This window comes from Bufo bufo, chromosome 8 (genome assembly GCF_905171765.1).
Source record: "Bufo bufo chromosome 8, aBufBuf1.1, whole genome shotgun sequence".
In the NCBI taxonomy this organism is placed as follows: Eukaryota; Metazoa; Chordata; class Amphibia; order Anura; family Bufonidae; genus Bufo; species Bufo bufo.
In genome coordinates this window covers 91,389,486-91,396,346 of record NC_053396.1, presented here as the reverse complement: position 1 = coordinate 91,396,346, position 6,861 = coordinate 91,389,486, and the positions used below count along the sequence as shown (strand labels likewise).

Here is a 6,861-nt window from a genome sequence, read left to right as displayed (position 1 = left end):
TTTCTTTGTATATGTATTTCGCCATAGCAATGTGCACCTACATACAGGGTTGTGCTGATTGAATCCCCCACATACTTGTAATTACATTAGCCTTTACCATCATGACCACAAAAAGTACTTCATATAGTTGAATTGGTGTGATTCTGAATACAGTGGCTGTACTGTGCATGGGTGCTTACTACTGAAAGTGACTATACAATTAGGGAGATTAGCCATAGATTGAAAGGCTGTTGCAACCTGCACCATATCTTAAGGCTCAAACTCGGCATTGTAATGGGCCGAAGATGGGCAACGGCATACTGCAGGATTGCATGGCATGTGCATCTCACAATCCTAGAGATAGTAGATTTGCCAACCTGTCACTAGAGATATAGGGATGAATTGCGCTCCTGTGTAGCCAAGAATCTGAAAGGGAAGGAAATAAATTGTTAAAATTTTATGTAAAAAATGTGAAATTTTCCTGTTGTCACTGTTGACCATTCCCACCAATAAGAACTACATTGATAAATAAGGTCAAAAAAGCTAAAAGCGACGAGCAGCTCCTCAGCAGCACTAATCAACCTTCTTTTTACTGTGTCTCCCCGGAGGAGGTGTTCTTATAGAATGGAGACTAGATTGTAAAAGGCCTCCATTGGCATTTTGCAAAAAACAATTGAATTGTCCAGATATCTGAAAGGGAGCAAATGAAGTCATTACTTTTATACTTAACCATACCATGTTTTAAAAAATATGGCTACCTAAAAAAAGTGGAAAATCCTGAACGAGTCAACGTACTCTAAATCATCCCATCCTAAAAAAACTTTGGAGTCATTTACTGTACTGAAATACACCTAAATTAGTTGCATTTCAGGCGCAGATGGTGGCACAACGGTTAGTTGCGCCTCTATCTGCGACTTCACCCTGCGCATGCCAGTTCTAAAAATGTGGACTGGCTGGCAGACCCATCTCAGTCATAATTTTCTACGCCTGTTTTAGGAGTAGAAAATGGTCTAAATGTAAGTCTGCAGGGAAGCTGTCTTACATTTAGAACTGGCGATTGATGCGCCAAAGTTATAGAAAGGCCAGCGCCTCTTCATAACTTCGGCGGATCCACCTCCAGCACAGGGCCTTTATTAAAGAAATGTGCCCCTTTGTGACCATACAAACAGATTCTGTGAAATTTTATTGAATAGTTGTGTAGACAACGCCGATGATAAAACCCTATGAAATCTCAACTACGGTGTGAAAGTCATGGTGAGGACTCTGAAATCAAGTAAAAGAAATATATATATATATATATATATATATATATAGAGAGAGAGAGAGAGATGTATACTGTATATGCATATATACTTCAGGAGACATCTTCACCATTGCTGTGTGTGCTGTCTACCAGTAATCTTCCTCTTGTGTGTCTTTGCCTTGTGCATGGTTAATTAACTCCCTAATCTAAGATCTTACTGCACAGTCTTGTGTTTCAGCTAAAGCCACAGGTCTGTGGGTTCAGAGACGCCTTATGGCTTCCTTCCGACTATCCTCCTTAATACCATGCCTTTACTGCTACACAAGCAGTGGGGTGAGTATATTCGGTATACAGCTATAAACCAATACTAACAGGTGAGCATTTATCAATTCTCCAGCGTTACATTAGCTGCAGCCATTTATACTCTACACAGCATAGCCAGTGATATGGGTCATGGATTTCTCTGTCTGCATATGTTCTACCGTTCTTATAGCTGATGTTATATAAATAGGATAAGTTGGCATTAGCTGTGACACTGCAATGTCTCGTGCCTGCAAATACAAGGAGAGAGCAGAAACTGCAAGCGCTAAGATATGGCTTGTACATGTATTACTAGACCTATATGCGATTACACTGCAGTGCTGCCCTTTATTAAATACACTGGAATAAGTCTGCATGGTCTGATCAGTATATCACATGGTTTGTCTATATTCCATTTCTACTGTGCAACCAAACAGATACTTTCTGCAGCAATATAGCAGATGTATTCATGCAAGTGTATTTATCCAATCAAAGAGGGACATTTAAGAAGAAATACACACAGGGGAATTTGGTTCAGAATTAGGGACTGTCTAGGGGACACTTGGACGGTATTTAGTCTGTACTAAAATATATATTTCAAATGCAAATCAAATTTACCATTAAGGCGCATACATGCGTCCAGGCAGGCAATTATCCGGAAGAGACCGCTCCTTCCCGACAACTGCCTGCTCGTCAGTGGAGGAAAGAGCTGCATTTATCTGCTGCAATCTCCTCCACCAAATACAGAGTCATTGTTTCTGGCCAGTAGATGGTTGTTCACACAGCACGATCTGCTGCCCAGAGACAATGATTTAATGTGCTGCATGAAAGATCATCACATAAACGAGGAAATCACTCATACATCGGGTGATCGGCAGCACATTTGCAGATTATCGGGAACAAGCGTTCAAACTAATGTTTTTTCCCAATAATCTGCCCAACAATTGTAGGGTGTAAATCCACCTTTAGTGTGTTCCTTGTTATTCAGAAATAACAGCAGAGCACATGGAAACCAGCCTTACACCTAATGCATGATAATTCTTGCCTACTTCAGATGATGGAATATAATGTATTATTGTATATTTCTTATAAACTGCAATCCCTTTGATGGATGTATAGCTTAGATGTAGATTACCAGGTTTACAGCTGTATTACTACTACTTCTTACGGACTGTTAATAAAACTCCAAGAAAACTTGAAATTCCCGAAATGAACAAAGCATAAAAAGAATAATGAACATAATTGTAGTAATAAAAATAAATATAAAATTATAAAATAATATATATATAATATATCAAATTAACATAAACATGCACATGTACCCGTGTTTGCATGTATGACATAAGAGATATGTTTATCATCTATCACTCTGAGTAATGTAATGGGGACCATGTGTTCATAAAGTGGGGTTTTATGGCTCAGAGAGCATATAAACTGACCTAAGACTAAATCTAAACATATGTGACATCATTCTACTGTCTGATCGGGATTTTCCATATAAGCAGGCAGTGTGCCAAGTGTTCCTAACATAAACTAAGCAAAAACAATGATGAGAACCATGTATTGTATATTTATAGCTCTATGCATATACTGTATACAGCAGATGTACAGTATTATGGGAACACAGGTTAAATCCCAGTGGATTTACTCTGTCGTCATCCTCCAACCATACAGGCAGCAGTACCTGGTTCTCAGTTTTATTTTTGAAGCGTTACTTAGAAGTAATAGAGTATCTTTGGAGATGTAAATGAGGATTGCTTGTAGGGATTTAAAAACTCTCTCTTATTTAGTTCTCCGTGATGATTGCTGATGGTAGTCTACCATATATTAGTGGACGTTCACTAAGATCCTGGGTAATGTGTTGACTGTATGTGTGACACAAGTCCACAGGATCAGACTGTCGCACTAGCAGTAATGGCTAGCCTCCGGCACTCCAGCTGTAGTGAAACTACGACCCCCAGCATGCTCCATTAATTTCTATGGAGTTCTGAGAACAGCCAAGCAAATGTTCATCTTTGGAGTTGTAGTTTTACCACAGCTAGAGTGCCGAAGGTTTGCATCACAGCTCTAGAGTATCCGAGGTTCCAATATACTGCAGTGCCTATGGAGACTGAATGTACATAACCTTTATGGTATGGACATGAGTGTATCTCCACAGCTAGGAACCAAATTTCCACTGAAGGTAAGTATGATAAATTAGAAGCTTTCAGTACAGGTAGCCCAGGAACAAGTGAGAGACGTTTCATTGTCCAGAAGAGACCATTTACGTAGCTTTGGAATTATTATTGGTAATATGTTGAAAAAAGGTCTTAACCACTTTCCGCAACTGTAACGCCGAAAGGCGTCATTGCGGCGGCTCCCCCAGGCTACGCTAACGCCGATTGGCGTCATCTCACGTGAGCCGAGATTTCCTGTGAACGTGCGCACACAGGCGCGCGCGCTCACAGGAACGGAAGGTAAGAGAGTGGATCTCCAGCCTGCCAGCGGCGATCGTTCGCTGGCAGGCTGGAGATGTGTTTTTTTTAACCCCTGAAAGGTATATCAGACGCTGTTTTGATAACAGCGTCTAATATACCTGCTACCTGGTCCTCTGGTGGTCCCCTTTGTTTGGATCGACCACCAGAGGACACAGGTAGCTCAGTAATATGTTGCACCAAGCACCACTACACTACACCCCCCCCTGTCACTTATTAACCCCTTATTCACCCTTGATCACCCCTGATCACCCCATATAGACTCCCTGATCACCCCCCTGTCATTGATCACCCCCCTGTCATTGATTACCCCCCTGTCATTGATTACCCCCCTGTAAAGCTCTATTCAGACGTCCGCATGATTTTTACGGATCCACTGATAGATGGATCGGATCCGCAAAATGCATACGGACGTCTGAATGGAGCCTTACAGGGGCGTGATCAATGACTGTGGTGATCACCCCATATAGACTCCCTGATCACCCCCCTGTCATTGATTCCCCCCCTGTAAAGCTCCATTCAGATGTCCGCATGATTTTTACGGATCCACTGATAGATGGATCGGATCCGCAAAACGCATACGGACGTTTGAATGGAGCCTTACAGGGGCGTGATCAATGACTGTGGTGATCACCCCATATAGACTCCCTGATCACCCCCCTGTCATTGATTACCCCCCTGTAAAGCTCCATTAAGACGTCCGCATGATTTTTACGGATCCACTGATAGATGGATCGGATCCGCAAAACGCATACGGACGTCTGAATGGAGCCTTACAGGGGCGTGATCAATGACTGTGGTGATCACCCCATATAGACTCCCTGATCACCCCCCTGTCATTGATTACCCCCCTGTCATTGATTACCCCCCTGTCATTGATCACCCCCCTGTAAAGCTCCATTCAGACGTCGGCATGATTTTTACGGATCCACTGATAGATGGATCGGATCCGCAAAACGCATATGGACGTCTGAATGGAGCCTTACAGGGGCGTGATCAATGACTGTGGTGATCACCCCATATAGACTCCCTGATCACCCCCCTGTCATTGATTACCCCCCTGTCATTGATCACCCCCCTGTAAAGCTCCATTCAGACGTCCGCATGATTTTTACGGATCCACTGATAGATGGATCGGATCCGCAAAACGCATATGGACGTCTGAATGGAGCCTTACAGGGGCGTGATCAATGACTGTGGTGATCACCCCATATAGACTCCCTGATCACCCCCCTGTCATTGATTACCCCCCTGTCATTGATTACCCCCCTGTAAAGCTCCATTCAGATGTCCGCATGATTTTTACGGATCCACTGATAGATGGATCGGATCCGCAAAACGCATACGGACGTCTGAATGGAGCCTTACAGGGGCGTGATCAATGACTGTGGTGATCACCCCATATAGACTCCCTGATCACCCCCCTGTCATTGATTACCCCCCTGTCATTGATCACCCCCCTGTAAAGCTCCATTCAGATGTACGCATGATTTTTACGGATCTACTGATAGATGGATCGGATCCGCAAAACGCATACGGACGTCTGAATGGAGCCTTACAGGGGCGTGATCAATGACTGTGGTGATCACCCCATATAGACTACCTGATCACCCCCCCTGTCATTGATTACCCCCTGTCATTGATCACCCCCCTGTAAAGCTCCATTCAGACGTCCGCATGATTTTTACGGATCCACTGATAGATGGATCGGATCCGCAAAACACATACAGGCGTCTCCCTGGAGCCTTCCAGGGGGGGGGTGATCACCCCATATAGACTCCCTGATCACCCCCCTGTCATTGATCACCCCCCCTGTCATTGATCACCCCCCCTGTCAGGCTGCATTCAGATGTCCGTATGATTTTTACGGATCCACGGATACATGGATCGGATCCGCAAAACACATACGGACATCTGAATGGAGCCTTATAGGGGGGTGATCAATGACAGGGGGGTGATCACCCCATATAGACTCCCTGATCACCCCCCTGTCATTGATCACCCCCCTGTCATTGATCACCCCCCTGTAAGGCTCCATTCAGACATTTTTTCTTACAAAGTCTCATATTCAACTAACTTGTGTCAAAAAATAAAATCTCACATGAACTCACCATACCCCTCACGGAATCCAAATGCGTAAAATTTTTTAGAGATTTATATTCCAGACTTCTTCTCACGCTTTAGGGCCCCTAGAATGCCAGGGCAGTATAAATACCCCACATGTGACCCCATTTCGGAAAGAAGACACCCCAAGGTATTCCGTGAGGGGCATATTGAGTCCATGAACGATTGAAATTTTTGTCCCAAGTTAGCGGAAAGGGAGACTTTGTGAGAAAAAAATAAATAAAATCAATTTCCGCTAACTTGTGCCCAAAAAAATTCTATGAACTCGCCATGCCCCTCATTGAATACCTTGGGGTGTCTTCTTTCCAAAATGGGGTCACATGTGGGGTATTTATACTGCCCTGGCATTCTAGGGGCCCTAAAGCGTGAGAAGAAGTCTGGGATCCAAATGTCTAAAAATGCCCTCATAAAAGAAATGTGGGCCCCTTTGCGCATCTAGGCTGCAAAAAAGTGTCACACATCTGGTATCGCCGTACTCAGGAGAAGTTGGGCAATGTGTTTTGGGGTGTCATTTTACATATACCCATGCTGGGTGAGATAAATATCTTGGTCAAATGCCAACTTTGTATAAAAAAATGGGAAAAGTTGTCTTTTGCTGAGATATTTCTCTCACCCAGCATGAGTATATGTAAAAAGACACCCCAAAACACATTGCCCAACTTCTCCTGAATACGGCGATACCACATGTGTGACACTTTTTTGCAGCCTAGGTGGGAAAAGGGGCCCACATTCCAAAGAGCA

General features: G+C 43.5%; 1 protein-coding gene across 2 annotated transcripts in view; it reads left to right on the top strand.

Moving 5' to 3' along the window:
* Nucleotides 1–1,459: 1,459 nt before the first annotated feature.
* LOC120977567 (phosphatidylinositol 3,4,5-trisphosphate 5-phosphatase 2B-like) overlaps nucleotides 1,460–6,861 on the top strand; it is a 120,516-nt gene continuing 115,114 nt past the window's right edge. For both annotated transcript variants that reach the window (XM_040405564.1, XM_040405562.1), the window contains exon 1: nucleotides 1,460–1,596. The gene's annotated coding sequence lies outside the window, so the exon portion shown is untranslated. The remainder of the gene's footprint in view (nucleotides 1,597–6,861) is intronic.